At 38.1% G+C, this 15,627-nt stretch overlaps 1 protein-coding gene across 5 annotated transcripts in view; it reads left to right on the forward strand.

The window, feature by feature from the left end:
* Positions 1–15,627, forward strand: part of LOC147827096 (uncharacterized) — a 293,364-nt gene that overhangs the window by 33,394 nt on the left and 244,343 nt on the right. For 2 of the 5 annotated variants that reach the window (XR_015453284.1, XR_015453285.1), the window contains one exon: positions 80–3,857. The exons of the other annotated variants lie outside the window; for them this stretch is intronic. The gene's annotated coding sequence lies outside the window, so the exon portion shown is untranslated. Of the gene's footprint in view, positions 1–79; positions 3,858–15,627 lie in introns of those variants that run through there. 5 annotated transcript variants of the gene reach the window in all.

Here is a 15,627-nt window from a genome sequence, read left to right on the forward strand (position 1 = left end):
TGTGAGGGCTTTGGCACCCTGGGGTCCCCCTGGATGCCTGAGGCACAGACGAATCACTGTCTCCTCTTTCTTTCTCCAGGTGGACTGCTCAGAGACACATTTCATGAGGCTCCTCAGAAGTACTGAGCAACGTAGGTCCAAGACTGTGGCCAATACATACCCTTCTGTCAACTTCTCTCCCTTCCTTGCCTCATTTCTCTTATGTTTCTTTCACTTCTGAGCTTTGAGACCATTTCCTAAAAAACTGCTTATAAGTAGGGCTTTTTTCTAAGTTTTACTTCAGGAAACATTCACAGTGACACCTCTCAACTGAAAGATTGGTTATAGAGGCCAGAAAGATGAGGAAATTCGTCAAGGAGCTACAGTGAAGACTAGAAACAATACATCCTGACATATTTTTAGTGCATTTGCCACCGCACCATAAATTCTCTCCACATTATTGTTTGGCTCAGCTTATAATGTTATTTATGTACTAAGTGTTTTGGTTATTATTAGGGACTGTTAAAATATGACAGGGAAGGCATATGTTAGTAAAATTCGTGGGTTTCTGGAATGCCAGAAAAAACTGTTTCTGCCATGGTTAAAAGATTATTTAAAGAATTTTAGATGTTTTACCATCTGGAATGTCTATGAAAATATAAAACTATATTTCAAGTTTGCATGAGACTTAAATATGCTTATGCATATAATTGCACATCTATAAGGTTTGTATAACAAGAAGTACTATGGAACACTTTTACCAAATTTCTACACCATTTGATATTTCACGAAATCTGTGGGTCGTTTTAAGACATGAGAAAGATATCGAATGGCCAAAGTAAAATTACAATTAATAGTGATCAAAATAATTCATCAATATCTTGTGAAAAAGGGATTTAAAGGTTGTTTTAAAAGCATCTGTAATAAACCTGACAATTTAAGAGTGGGCAGGAGTGCCCTGCTGCATTATGTAGTGTTTACATCAGCCTATCTGTAGCATTACACTGTCCAGAAGTTGTAGAGAGCATGGTGTTCTGCACATACAGATCTTCTGACACAATCTAATTTGCAACTGCTCTTAACAAATTGTAAACTCATGCCACGCAGGAGGTGATGCATTAATCTGCTTTAATATTTGTGAAAATGTATGTGAATCCAGTGCATGACTTATCCTAGAGTCTAGATTATCTTTCTCCAAAACAAAATTATCAGTAGAGTTTCTGCATCTGTGAGCTGAGGAGCCACAATAAAGCCCAGCTTATTCCCCTCAGAAAGTCTTGAACTCTGCCTAGGGCTGCTGGATCAGTTTATTTTCCATCCAAGTGGTGGATCTGTTCTAAGGAGAGAAGAGAAGTAGGGATTGTTTTGGAGGTAGACAATAGGATAACCAATTCTGGAGTATGGGAACTGGACTATGGAATGTTAGGAAGTGTTCATATTTTCCACATAAACAGCCTAAACAAGGAGCAATTACCTAAATATTGTTTCCCCTGATCTCCCCACCTCCTACTCCTCAGGGCTGAAAAAGGGCTTGTAAATCCAGGATTACATCAGTGTAAAGTTTAAGCAGTGCTATTTGCTGGGTTGAAAACTTGCCTCAGAAAAGGGATTTTCTTTTAGTGCCAGTGAGCAGGTGTTGGAGGAAACTGGCATCAGGAAATCAGAGTTGATGCTGTTGATATAATACAGTTAAGATATAACAGATGATTTCACTTGAAAAAAAGTGGGAACTCAAGTACACTTTCAATTTAGGAATAAGAGGAAATGATTCATTTCACCTGTTGATTGAGAGACTGTAGAATAATTCTGCATATTTTGTATAAGACCCCTGAACTGTTGGCTTTTTCTCAAATATTATACTTTAACGTTTATCTACATTCATTAAATTTATTCATTTATTCAGATATTCACAGAGCTCCAAGCATATGCTAAGTTCTATCCATAGCAAGGGTAAAGAATGATTAAAGGAAAATTTCTCAGTGTGGTGATAGATACAGAAATTGATTACCACTTAGAAGAGGTTATCATCTACTAGGGGGCATCATCTAACCCTCCTTTATGTTTATAAATTTTGCTTCCTAGAGAAAAGCATTAGATAAAGAGACAAAAGGTATGTATTTTATTTTTAGCCACTATATTTCTGAATCACTATTGTGTATTACATCTGGATGGCCCCCTAAATTCTCTGTGCTCATAGGTGGGGCTTCTTGGATGTGATTGGATCATGGGGGTGTGATACTTATCAGTGGATTAGTCAGAGCAGGTGGGTCACTGATGCTGCAGCCTGGAAGGGTATATTTCCCTTCCTCCTCCCTTGAACTATCTCAGCTTCTTGCCTGCCATGCCGTAATCAAGTCTCCTCCATCATGTCCCTTTGCCATGATGCTGCCCTGCTTTGGAGCTGGCTGACTATGGACTGACACCTCTACCAACAGTAAGCCAAAATAAACCTCTCCTCCTTACAGTTGTGGGTGTTGGGTATTGTGTCTCAGTGATAAGGAAAGTAACTAAGACAATCACCACGGATAAATTACTTTTCTGGTTGCTTGCCTAGTAATTTGTAAAGTGCAAAGCTTTCAAACTTTAAGATGCTCTGAGCTGCTCAGTGTCTTCAGTAGTTAGGGAGCTGCAAATGCAGTCACAGTGAAATTGCATTCCACACAATGGAGTGACTATAACAAGCCTCCAATTTTAGGAAACATATGGGCCTTCTCCTCTTTTCTCTTTTGAATTGAGTTAAATGTTCTCCTTTTTTTCTCTAACAGAAACTCAGGTACAAAGGAACAGCCAGTAAATGTCAATTCAATTGGTGATGAGTATGGAAAAGTCAAGCCATCCTTGTATTTAGTACTTTTTAAGGCCTTTAAAAGGTTTTATTTTTAAAAAGTGGTTTCTTATCTCTACTGCTTTAAAAAAAGTACCAAAGTTTTTATTACTGAAGTAAATGCAAGGGATATTGCTTCCCAAGAGGCTAAAGGAATCCCCAGGGCAGGGGCTCTACCTGAGGTTTTGGGAGTTTTTAAGGGATTCCTTGGCTGGGCTCTAACCTTCTATCTATGGAATCAATAGGACAACACACCATGGGAAACACCCTGCATATCCCAGCCACCTTGCTATAAGGCTGCATTCTTAGAAATTGGGAAGAATTTGACCTTGAAGGTAGATGGTTGGAGCCCTGGGGGTCCACTTCTGTCTTTTTTGTTTGGGCATAGTATGCACTAGGAAATGGTGGGAGATGGCTACAAAGTGGCAGTTACCATTCTTCAGTTACATCTTTTCTGCAAAAGGCAAGGAAAGTGGTCTGAAATCCCTTGTTTTGGGGCTTTTATGTCTATTTCTGTAAAGGTCCAAGAACCACAGTACTTAAAAGAGGCCTCCAAAGAAAACTATTGATGTCATTGATGATCCTGTCCTCCAAGGCCTACCTGTCTTCCAGGGGAATGTGGGTCTCTCCCAGCTGTCTCCACTAGAGACTAGTATTGTAGAATAGGTGAAATAATTAGGTATTTTGTAGGCTGACAGGGCTGGCTCTCGAGAAGCCAACATGAAGGACAGTCAAAGAGCCAACATGAAGGACAATAAAGACACATTCACCGAAGGCCAGTGTTGTAACAGGAGAAAAACTTCCACACCCACGTAGGATAAATAGCAGTGACTGATTTTCTAAATAGGTGTCAATCACCTAGGGGACCAAGATCTTCTAGGAAAGATCCCTGACCCACCCCTTTCAGAAAATCCTTGCTCAGTTCCTTGTACCCATGCTATATGACTTGCTTCCCAATTGGATCCCCATTTAATATTAGCTAGGCAACAATTCTTGTTGTAATCTTATTGGTTGACCATAGTTTTGCCCACCTTGTGATTTCTCATTGGATCAATATTACCTAAGCAACTATACTTGCAATCTTTTTTTTGGGGGGGAGGGCGGGGATCCTGCCGTGTTCCCTGGGCTAGCCTCAAAGTCCAGGGCTCAAGCCCAGGATTCTCCTACCTCAGCCTCTCCCATAGTTGGGACTATAGCTATGCGCCTGTAGACTTCTTTGAGGAAATGAGATATTCAAGTAATTTACCCATTTTTTTCCAGCTGACTTGTCTTTATTATTATTATTTTTTTTGTTAAATTCTTTTATTGGTACATTGTAAGTATACAACACAATTACATTTCTCATTGGGAATTGTACCTTTACATGATGCATCTTGGTTCTTATTTTTTCCCCATTCCTAGCCCTCCCTTCAGCCCCTCCACCCTTCCCTATTTACGTAGACATCATTTCCATTTTTTCCCTTTCTCAGCATTTTTCCTTTCCCTTCTTTCCTTTCCCCTGCCCCTCCCACTACCCCTACCCCTTTGGACCTTTTCTTCCTATTTTGCATTATTGATTATTCATTCTAATCATTGGTACATCTTAGGTATACAATATAATGACATTCATCATTGGAAATTTGCACCTTTACATAATCTCTCTTGGTTCTTATTTTTCACCCTTCCCCAGACCTCCCTTCAACCCCTCCCTGTTTACAAAGATTTTGTTCCTATTTTTCCATTTTCTCATATTAAACCCATTCCCTTCTATCCTTTCCCCAATCCCTCCCACTTCTTTCCCCTTTGCCCCTTTTCTTCCTATTTCACATTACCTATTATACATTTTAGTCCTTATTTACACTTTCAGGTTCTCACACTAAAGAAACTATTCAGTATTTACACATGTGTGTCCTATTGATTTCACTTAAGAGTATCACCTCAATATGCATCCACTTAGCTATAAATGTCTCTAATATCTCATTTTTTATGGCTGAGTAGTACTCTATTTTATAAAAAACCCCACATTTTCTTTATCCAGTCTCCAGTTGATGGGCATTTGGGCTGTTTCCAAGTTTTAGCTATTACAAACTGTGCTGCTATGAACATGGGCACACATATATCACTGTGGTATTATTCTTTTAATTCTTTGGGGAATATCCCCAGCAGTGAAATAGTGGGGTCAAATGGAACTTCCAGTCCTAGTTCTTTGAAGTATCTCCCTACTGATTTCCACAGTGCTTGCACCAGTCTACACTCCCACCAGCAGAGGAGCAGGGTTCCTCTTTCCCCACAGCCCCACCAGCATTTGTTATTGGTTGATTTCTTGATGGCAGCCATTCTTTCTGGATGAGGTGGAATCTCAGCATTGTTTTCATTTGCATCTCTCGAATGACCAGTGATGTTGAACATTTTTTCATGTATTTGCTGTTTCTACTTCTTTGTCTGAGAAATGTTTGTTCATTTCAGATGCCCATTTTTGGATTGGGTCTTTAAATTTGGGAGGTCTGATCTTTTTAAGTTCTTTATAGATTTGAGATAGTAGACATTTGTCTGAGGAAAAGGAGGTGAAGATTTTTTCCCACATTGTGGGTTGTCTCTTCACACTGCTGGTGGTTTCTCTTGCTGTGCAGAAGCCTTTTAATAGGAAGAGATCCCACTTGTTGATTGTTTGTGCTAGTTCACGAGCAACTGAGGTTTTGTTCATAAAATCTTTTCCTACACCGATGTCTTCAAGGGTTCTACCTAACCTCTGTTCCAACTGGTTCAGAGTTTCTATTTTAATATTTAGATCTTTAATCCATTTCAATTTTAAATTAGTGCATGGTGAGAGATATAGGTCTAGTTTTAATGTTTGGCAAGTTGAAGCCCAATTTTTCCAGCACCATTTATTAAAGAGGCTATCTTTCCTCCAGTGAGGGTGTTTGGCTCCTTTATTGAAGATGAGATGGCTGAGTGTGTCTGGCATTGTTTCTGCATCTTCTATTCTGTTCCACTGGTCCTCAGGTCTGTTTCTTTGCCAGTACCATGCTGTTTTTATCACAGTAGCTTTGTAGTAGAGTTGTAGGTTGGGAATTGTGATACCCCCTGCCATGTCTCTGTTACCTAGAATTGCTTTTGCTATTCTGGGTCTCTTCTTGTTCCAAATGAATTTTTGTATTGTTTTCTCAAGGTCCATGAAGTATGCTTTTGGGATCTCAATTGGAATTGCATTGAATCTATATAGCAGTTTTGGAAGTATGGCCATTTTCACTATATTAATCCTTCCTACCCAGGAACAGGGGATGTCTGTCCATTTTCTGATATCATCTTCAATCTCTCTTTTCAGAGTGCCATAATTTTCAGAGAAGAGGTCTTTGATTTCTTTCATTAGGTTGATTCCTAGGTATTTCAGTTTTTTGGATGCTATTGTGAAAGGAATTATTTGCCCTATTTCTCTCTCAGTGAGTCTGTCATTGGTGTAGAGGAAAGCTATTGATTTTTGTGTGTTGACCTTGTAACCAGCTACTTGACTGAATTTGTTTATTAAGTCTAGAAGACTTTTGGTGGAGTTTTTGGGGTCTTCTATATAGAGTATCATGTCATCTGCAAATAATGACAATTTGACTTCTTCATTACCTATCTTTATTCCTTTTATTTCTTTCTCTTGTCTAATTGCCATGGCTAATGTTTCCAGAACTATATTGAACAAGAGTGGTGATAGTGGACATCCTTGTCTTGTTCCTGATTTTAGTGTGAAGGATTTCAGTTTTTGAACATATAGTATGATATTGGCTGTTGGTTTTTCATAGATGGCTTCTATCAGTTTGAGGTAGACCATCTATTTCAATTTTTTGTAGGGTTTTTATCATAAATGCATGTTGGATTTTATCAAATGCTTTTTCTGCATCTATGGAGATAATCATATGGTTTTTGTCCTTGGCTCTATTGATATGGTGTATTATATTGATTGATTTTCATATATTGAACCATCTCTGCATCCCTAGGATGAATCCCACTTGATCAGGGTGTATGATCTTGATGATCTTCTGCATTCTGTTTGCCAGTATCTTATTAAGGATTTTTGCATCTATGTTCATTAGTGAGATTGGCCTATAGTTCTCTTTTTCAGTTGGGTCTTCCTCTGCTTTGGGGATCAAGGTGATGCTTGCTTCCAGGAATGAATTTGGAAGTATTGCTTCCCTTTCAATTTCATTGAAGAGTTTAAACAGTAGTGGCAGCAGTTCCTCTCTAAATGTCGTGTAGAATTCAGCAGTGAAGCCATCAAGGCCTGGGCTTTTCTTAGTCGATAAGTTTTTAATTACATTTTCAATTTCATTGGTTGATATTGGGATGTTTAGAATTTTTAGGTCTTCTTTGTTCAACTTTGGTAATTCATATGTATCTAGGAATCTGTCCATTTCTTCTGTGTTGTCCATCTTATTGGCATATAGATTCTTGAAGTAGGTATTGATGATTCTCTGGATTTCTGCTGGGTCTGTTGTAATTTCACCCTTTTCATTCCTAATTGCATGGATTTGGGCCTTTCCTTTTTCTGAGAAGGTTGGCTAAGGGTTTGTCAATTTTGTTGATTCTTTTGAAGAACCAACTCTTGACTTCATTGATTTTTTTGTATCATTCTCTTAGTCTCCATTGCATTGATTTCTCTTCTGATCTTTATAATTTCCTCCCTTTTATGAGCTTTGGGGTTGTCCTGCTCTTCTTTTTCTAGAAGGTTGAGGTTCAGCATCAGGTTGTTTAATTAGGCTTGTTCTATTTTCCTAATATGCCTATTCACTGCTATGAATTTCCCTCATAAGACTGCTTTCGTTGTGTTCCATAGATTTTGATATGTTGTATTGTCATTGTCATTTAATTGAAGGAACTGTCTGATTTCTTCTTTAATTTCCTCTGTGACCCATTGGTTATTCAGAAGTGTGTTGTTCAATTTCCACGTGTTTATGAAATTTTTCGAGTTTCTTTTGCTGTGGATCTCCAATTTCATCACACTATGGTCTGATTATATACAGGGGATAACTTCAATTCCTTTGCGCTTACTTAAACATGTTCTCTGTGTGACTATGTGGTCTATTTTTGAGAATGACCCATGTGTAGCTGACAAGAATGTGTATTCTGATTTTGTGGGGTGGAAGACTCTGTAAACATCTGTTAAGTTCATTTGTTCAAGAGTTCGATTGAGTTCTAGTATTTCATTACTTATTTTTGTCTAGTTGATCTATTTGTGACAGTGGAGTGTTGAGGTCCCCCACTACAATTGTATTAGTGGATATATGACTTTTCATGTCTGTTAGTATTTGTTTTATATAGTTGGGCGCATTAGTGTTTGGTGCATAGATATTTATGATTGTCATCTCTTCCTCTTGGATTCTTCCCTTTACAAGGATGTAGTGTCCTTCTTTGTCTTTCTTAATCAGTGTTGGTTTGAAATCTACTTGATCTGCAAAGAGGATAGCTACTCCTGCTTTTTTTCGGGTTCCTGTCACATGGAGTATTGTTTTCCACCCTTTAACTTTCAGTCTATGAGTTTCCTTTTGAATTAAGTGTGTTTCTTGTATGCAGCATATTGTTGGAATTTGCCTCTTGACCCACTCTGTCAGTCTATTTCTTTTGATTGGTGAATTGAGATCATTAACATTCATGGTTATAACTGAATCGTATTGACTTGTCATTGCCATGACTTTTTCTTTTTGTTGGGTTCTCCCCTTTTACATTTAATTTCCTGTCGTGCCAGATGGGTTTATTCTGCTTTGCTTCCTGGGGTTGTGATCCTCAATGTCTGTTCCTAGGATATTGTGTAAAATCCTTTGGAGTGCTGATTTGGTATTCACGAAGTTCCTACGGTGCTCTTTGTCACGAAAGTATCTTATTTCTCCATCAATTTTGACAGATAGTTTTGCAGGATACATCAATCTGGGTTGGAGGCTGTTTTCTTTTAGATCTTGGAATATGTCACTCCAAGCTCTTCTTGCCTTGATGGTTTGTGTTGAGAAGTCTGCTGTGATTCTGATGGGCTTTCCTTTGTATGTGATTTGTTTCTTTTCTCTAACTGCTTGTAGAACTTTGTTCTTCTATTGAGTTTCTGGAATCTTAACAATTATATGCCTATGTGTAGATTTTTTTTGATCAAGGCTATTTGGAGTCCTATATGCCTCACTTATCTGCATGTCAACTATGCCACTATAAACATGGGTGTACATATATTACTGTGGTATGATTCTTTTAATTCTTTTGGGAAGATACCCAAGAGGGGAATAGCTGGGTCAAATGGGACATCTAGCCCTAGTTCTTTGAGGTATCTCCATACTGATTTCCACAGTGGTTGCACCAGTCCACACTCCCACCAGCAGTGGAGCAGGGTTCCTCTTTCCCCACAGCCCCTCCAGCATCTGTTGTTGGTTGATTTCATGATAGCAGCCATTCTTTCTGGAGTGAGGTGGAATCTCAGCGTTGCTTTCATTTGCATCTCTCGAATGACCAGTGAATGAATTCTGGGTCCCTGACTAGGACCTGCCTGCAACCACGCCACTCTGGCCCACACATTCTTCTCACTGAGATCTTTGCACACTTATGGATGGAATATGGGTGGGCCTCTGGCTGATACCACATTTCCTTTATTCTTTCATATTTTGATGGATATACAGTGGTACCTTGGTTCACAAACACTTTTGTTTGCAAACAATTTTATTCACAAACAGTAGTGCTTGGCAAAATTGTTTTTGTTTGCAAACTCTGAGATGGGTAACAGACATGACCACAGCCATCTTTCCCACACAACACAAATATGGCTATCTTTTTCAAAATTACAGAACAAATTAACTTCGTGAACCAAGGTACCACTGTATAGGCTGCTTCCAAGATTTAGTTATTATGTGTTGTACTGTTATAAACATGGGTATGCATGTATCACTGTAATATAATTTTAACTCTTCTAGGAAGATACCTAGAAAGGAATAGCTAAGTCCAATGGAATTTCTATTTTTAGTTTTTTGAGGAATCTCTATACTGATTTCTATAGTGGTTGTACCAGTTTAGGAATGTAAAATAGTCTGAGAAGAGTATTGTTATTTCTCAAAAAGTTAAACATAAAATTCCCAAATGATCCAGCAACTTTACATATTTACCCAAGGATGAGACATATGACCACACAAAGACTTGTGAGTGCTGGATGTGTGACCACATGCTTATAATCCTAACACTCTGGGAGGATGATGCAGGAGGATAGCAAGTTTCATCTGCCTGGGCCACTTAGCTATTTAGTGAGCCCTATCTGAAAAAGAAAAATATGTAAAAAAGAGGTAGGAATGTAGCTTAGTGGAAAGGCCCTGGGTTCAATTCCAGTCTGGAAAAAAAGAAAGACATGTCTGAATATTTATAGCAGGATTATTCCTAAAGTCAGAAACTGGAAATAACCTAAGGGTTCATCAACTTGTGAACAGGCAGACAAATTGGGAGAGGTCTGTATAATGGAATGTTAAGTAGCAACAAAAAGGAATGAACTGCTGACATGCCACTTCATGGCATGTAAAGTGAAAAATCTAGACATAAAACTACATAGATGATGTCTTATCAAAAATGTTCATATATTAATCATATATTCATCACATAATATGATTTACAGAGATAGAAAGTAGATGAAAGATTGTCTCAGACTAGGGTTAGTATAAAAGTCTAACTCTAAATGAACAAGAGAGATCTTATTAGAAAGGTAAAAATGTTCTAAAACTGACTTATAGTCATGTATTGATAATTAAGAACCACTAAATTTTCAACTCAAACTGAGTGAATTTTATAATATGTAAAGTGTATCTCAATAAAATTGTTTGACACATGCTATGAGCAATAGAGGACAGGTCCAGTCTGAGAGGCACATATCTAGGCTAGCCTGGAAGGCTCTATGTAGTGCACACTGGCCTCTAACACAATATTCCTGACTCAGCTTCCCCTCGCTGAGATTACAGGCTTGTGCCACCACACTTGGCAAACCCTTCTTTTTAATGTATTTCTAATTACTTTTTCCCATTTTCTTTCACATTTTATCTGTCTACTTTTTAATTTCCTTCCCATTTTGAGATTCTTGGTTTTTTCTTTTTGGCAGTAATATCTGGCTATAAAAATCATTGAAAATAGTAAACTCTAATAGTGAAAAAAATATGATGAAGAAAAACAGAATCTTAGGAAATTAATTTGCTTTTATTTCTCATGTTTTATTGATATAAGACTCAAATGAAGTGACAAAGCTGCAAAGATCTTAGCAAATCACTTCTTGAATACATTCCTATAAAGATTTAAAGCATGTTTTGCTTTTCCGCTGAGTATTCTTGTTTGCTAGAGTTAGTGACAAAAGAATATCATGGCACTTATTACGTTAGAGTAGCCAACATACAGGTTTTCTTCAGAACCAATCGTAATTTGTCTTGGTTTCTTCAAGGAAAGTGATGAGAATCCTGTGATTATACGGAGCGTGGTGGGGAATCCCCAACTCCTCGTGACAGGTTTCTACACAGACTGGTGTGAGATGTCCTCACCACTGATCTTGGCATTACACTTGTCCAGACTAGATTGTAATTTTAGTGGACAGCTTATTATTCCTTGCAGGTGACTTAGTATTTTTGATATTAAATAAGCATTAAGTAGGTACTTGTCCTTGATTTTACAGCACATTACCATGAAAAATTAATCTTGTAGTTTTGCATTCACCTGAAATTATTATGAAGCCCTACTTAGTAACTGGCTAGTTAACTGGATGTGTAGGGCCTCTAAAGAATTAATTTTCTTGGAGCTACCAAAATAACAAACATCTGGTGCATAGTATATGCCAGTTTTTCAAGGTCTAAGTCATTAATCTCAGATGTGATCTCATTTATAGGTGAGGAAGCTAAAGCAGAGAGGTAAAGTAATGAGCAAGTTCACATGCTGGAAAGGGTCAAAGTGAGGATTTGAAAACCTTGTGTTACTAAATCCAATGTGTAATTTCTAAATTGCATGCTCATTCAATGGTTAATTAACACATGAACATTCATTTCACAAATGTCCATACCCTGCGGATCACTTCTTGGGATAGTTTAAAATCCAGCGGGAAAAGCACTTTAGAACCTGCATCCCAATATATTCTTTTCTCTGGGTTTGCATAGAAAGTGCCTTTTGAGAAAAGTGTCTTTTGTTGGACTTGGGAACAATGAGAATGACAAAGAGGATCTTAAGTAGGAGCCACACAATGGCTTTGTTCTTTGCTCCTCAGGTCAGAAGTAGAGATGATCTTTTAGGAAGAAACACCTAACTGGCAGATGTAAAGCTGGAGTTTTCATGAGAGTACACTGTTGGGAGCAATGCTACATAATTCTAGGGATACTGATATTAACAGCTAAAGACACTTCCAAGGATGAGTGTTTTCAGGAATTGGGTGAATAGTATTTTTAAAACTGTGAAACAACACAGGTAGATGTCTAGATTAGATGTCTTAATGGCTTCTCATCACACTTATGATAAAGGCAAACTCTGTGATGATGTTGGACTCTATTAATAATCTTTGCCTTGCCCCCATGTCGTTTTGACCTCTGCATTCTCTGGTAAGATCGACCTCCTTTTTCTCCCTTGAACATGAGACACTCTTTCCCACCTCAGGGTCTTTCATTACCAGTTCTACACTTTCTTCAGGTTTCCCATTGTTAGGTCTTTCTCCTTTCAAGATTCAGATGAAATGTCACCTCTTTAGAAAAATCTTCCTCGGACGCTTCTCAAGTAGCCAACTTCTTCTGCATCTTTCTTCCCCCCTTGCTATTATAGCTGCTCTTTGCCATATCACCTTATTGATTTCCTGATACTTAACAGAATCTGAAATTATCATAGAACTGCAGAACTGCAGGGACCCTGAACATCCTATACTCTAATAGGGGAGATATACATTTATATTCCAACAATATAGTGAAGTAGAATGTGCAACATAGTTCAGGGAAGGAAGGAGGTAGTTTGGATTAGGACGGAGTTCACTTCAGGGAAGGGGTTTTGTTGCAACCCTGGTAGTGTTCATTTCAAAATAATTCCTTAGGTCAAATAATTAGTTTATGTGGTTTTTCTGGATCTGTGTGTAATTATTCAACAAGAATATTATTAAAAGTGCTTGGAAGAAGAAATACAGTGCAGCAAATGGAAAAAGGGAGCACTTCCAGTGATGGTTGCTAGGAAGGAGGGGAACGTGGAGGTGCAATCAGATTTATGGAACTACTTTGAGATGAGATGTTGAGAAGATCTTCTGGGTAGGGGAGAGTGTAGCTGACCCTGGGTCCCTGGCCCCAGGCTGGGGTGCTACCTGTGGCTGACAGCTCACCCAGCTGGCCCTGCTCTGGGTCCTAGGGCTGATACTTTGTTCTTCCCTGGATGAATAATAAAGAAAGTCAGCTCAACATGCAGGCAGCCAGGGGGCCCATATCTCTAGCAGGCAGAGGTGCCCTGAGTCTTTGACTCACCTCACTTTAATTCACCCAAACGTGGGCACAAGCAATCAACATAACACAAGATTCATCTGGGTTCCAATATCCATTAGTGCATTCTCTGGTAAACAACTTAACCCCAGCTGTCTTAACTTTTCCCTAATATGCAATCACTCTTGAGTGCAGCCTTTCTCCTTTGTGCTCACAGAGGAGGCCAATTAGGCCTGAATTCTCCTCTGGTCCTCAACAGGAGAGGAATAAGTAAAATCTCGGAAGAAGGAAAACCTACAGTGTGTTTTGAAAATGGCAGTGGTCCAAATGCAGTTAATTGCAATTGCTTTTGATGGAGGAGTTGAGAGAAGATACTGTAGATTGGGATCATGGAAACATAAGGGAAAATTTGGGCTAAGCACTGCATGTTCTTGGCTCAAGCAGTCATCTTGTAAATGCTGTTTTGAACTCTGTATTAGGTGTTCTACAATTGGTTTAGTGTCTGGGTTGATATGAATTTCCTTCTTGAATGGATAGATTTGTCATATATTTCAGCCCATCACAGTTGCACAAACAAGCACAAGAATGAGAAAGAGGATATTAAAATCCATCAGCAGTTGTTACACAAAGGGCAGTACAGAATGGGAAGGTTTCAAAGGCATGATAAGTGATACATGCTACCTCCATCAGTGAAATTTTTTTTAAAAAAGTTTGCTTATTGCATTGTAAATCAGGAATTGGGATAACTTGGAAATGGTAAAGAAAATCAATGAATATTAAAATTGGAAACATTTGGGAAAATAGAATAAAGATAGGTGTTGGTTAAAAGTTGGGTAGTATAAGTTGGAACTGAAGAACAGTGGTACCTTGGTTCATGATTGCTTTTTGTTTGTGAACAATTTGGTAAACAAACAGAAGTGTTTGGCAAAATGAACTCTGCATGGAATGAGGGACATGACTGTGGCCATCTTTTCCAGAATCATGGAAGGAGTTAAGCTTGTGAACTGAGGCACCGTTGAATTAAAAGTGAAATGGTAATTAGTAAAGGTTGAGTGCTTGAGCAAGAAAGTGCTTTTGAGGAAGACAGGCTAGGTCAGAATCTTGGTCATTTGATGATTGAATCTTGGTTATAGATGATGGAATAACACTGGTCATCCAATGACTTGGGCCACACACTTACCTTAGCCTCAGTTCTGTTAAGGGCATACATTTTTGGGTTTAAAGGAGACATTGAATATATTCAAAAAATCTGGCCCTATGTCTGGAAACTTGTAGTTCCCAGTAAATAATGGAACCCTTCTACCTTCCTTCCATTTTCCCTTTCCTGTCCCATAGTAAGTAGTTTAACAGTTGTGCTTCAACACTAAATTTCTGTTAGCAAAATGCAGTAAACTTCATTTCACAAAATCAAAATTGGCTTGCTATATATCCACCCTGGTGCCTGGATGTCTTTTCAAATTTTATCTGAGTAAAGACCAAATTCCATCTGGAGTTTATAAAACATCTTTCACTTGTCATTTTCGAGCAGATTTTTTCTGCATGTGTCTACTAGATGGTTTGAAAGCTGTAAAGAGGAGTAAAATAGTGTGAAAAATCTTCAAGGTGTACCTAAGAAATGTAGATTTCTTCATTATACCAAAGAGTTTTTTATTATTAAAATCACCAAAGTTTATTATCAAAATTACTAAATGGACCTTCCTTAAAGAAAAGGTAGTACAACTTTGTTTTAAATATACTGAGTTACCACACTATTACTAACAGAATAAATTCAAAGTTCTTTGTATGACAGTAATGTTCTCCATCCCTGAGCCTAGGCTTCTGTCACATTTTTATTATGTGTTTTTTCAACTTTATTATTTGCAAACTCCATTTAATGTTCTCTTTCAAGCTGCAGATTACCTATCTGTTAAGTGGTAAGGTTAGTGATTTAACGTGGTCTCTGTGACACAAACTCTTGTTGTTTTTCCATAATAGAATGCTCTCTCTTTTTTGCTCTATATTGAATGTACCTGTTCTGATAGTTTTTGTACATTCCCATCTCTGTGATTTGCTCACAATATTTCCTCAGTTTAGAGTACCTTTTTCCTCATTTTTTGTTCTATTTATCTTTCAAGACCTGGCTCCATTCTAGTTAGAGTTATAGTTCCTTTTCCTATTTTCCCCAAGCAGTAGAGACCTTTATTATAGCCTAGCATGTAAGTTAGGTAGCTTTGAGTTAATTATTATAACAGAGATAGTAAGTCATTCTGCTCGATATACATTTTCTCCCATCTCTTTGATAATATATACAACTCTCAATTTTCACCACACATAAGTAGCATTGTTAGCCTCTCAAGTAGAGAGAAATGCCGTAGCACCAAACTCTGGCCATTGGGATACAAATGAGTGTGTCATGAGCGTTAAGTGTACTGAATGGGAGTATAATTGCTC

This window comes from Heterocephalus glaber, unplaced genomic scaffold (assembly GCF_053883595.1).
Source record: "Heterocephalus glaber isolate CG9 unplaced genomic scaffold, H.glaber_assembly_v1.0 deba00001457, whole genome shotgun sequence".
Lineage (NCBI taxonomy): Eukaryota > Metazoa > Chordata > Mammalia > Rodentia > Bathyergidae > Heterocephalus > Heterocephalus glaber.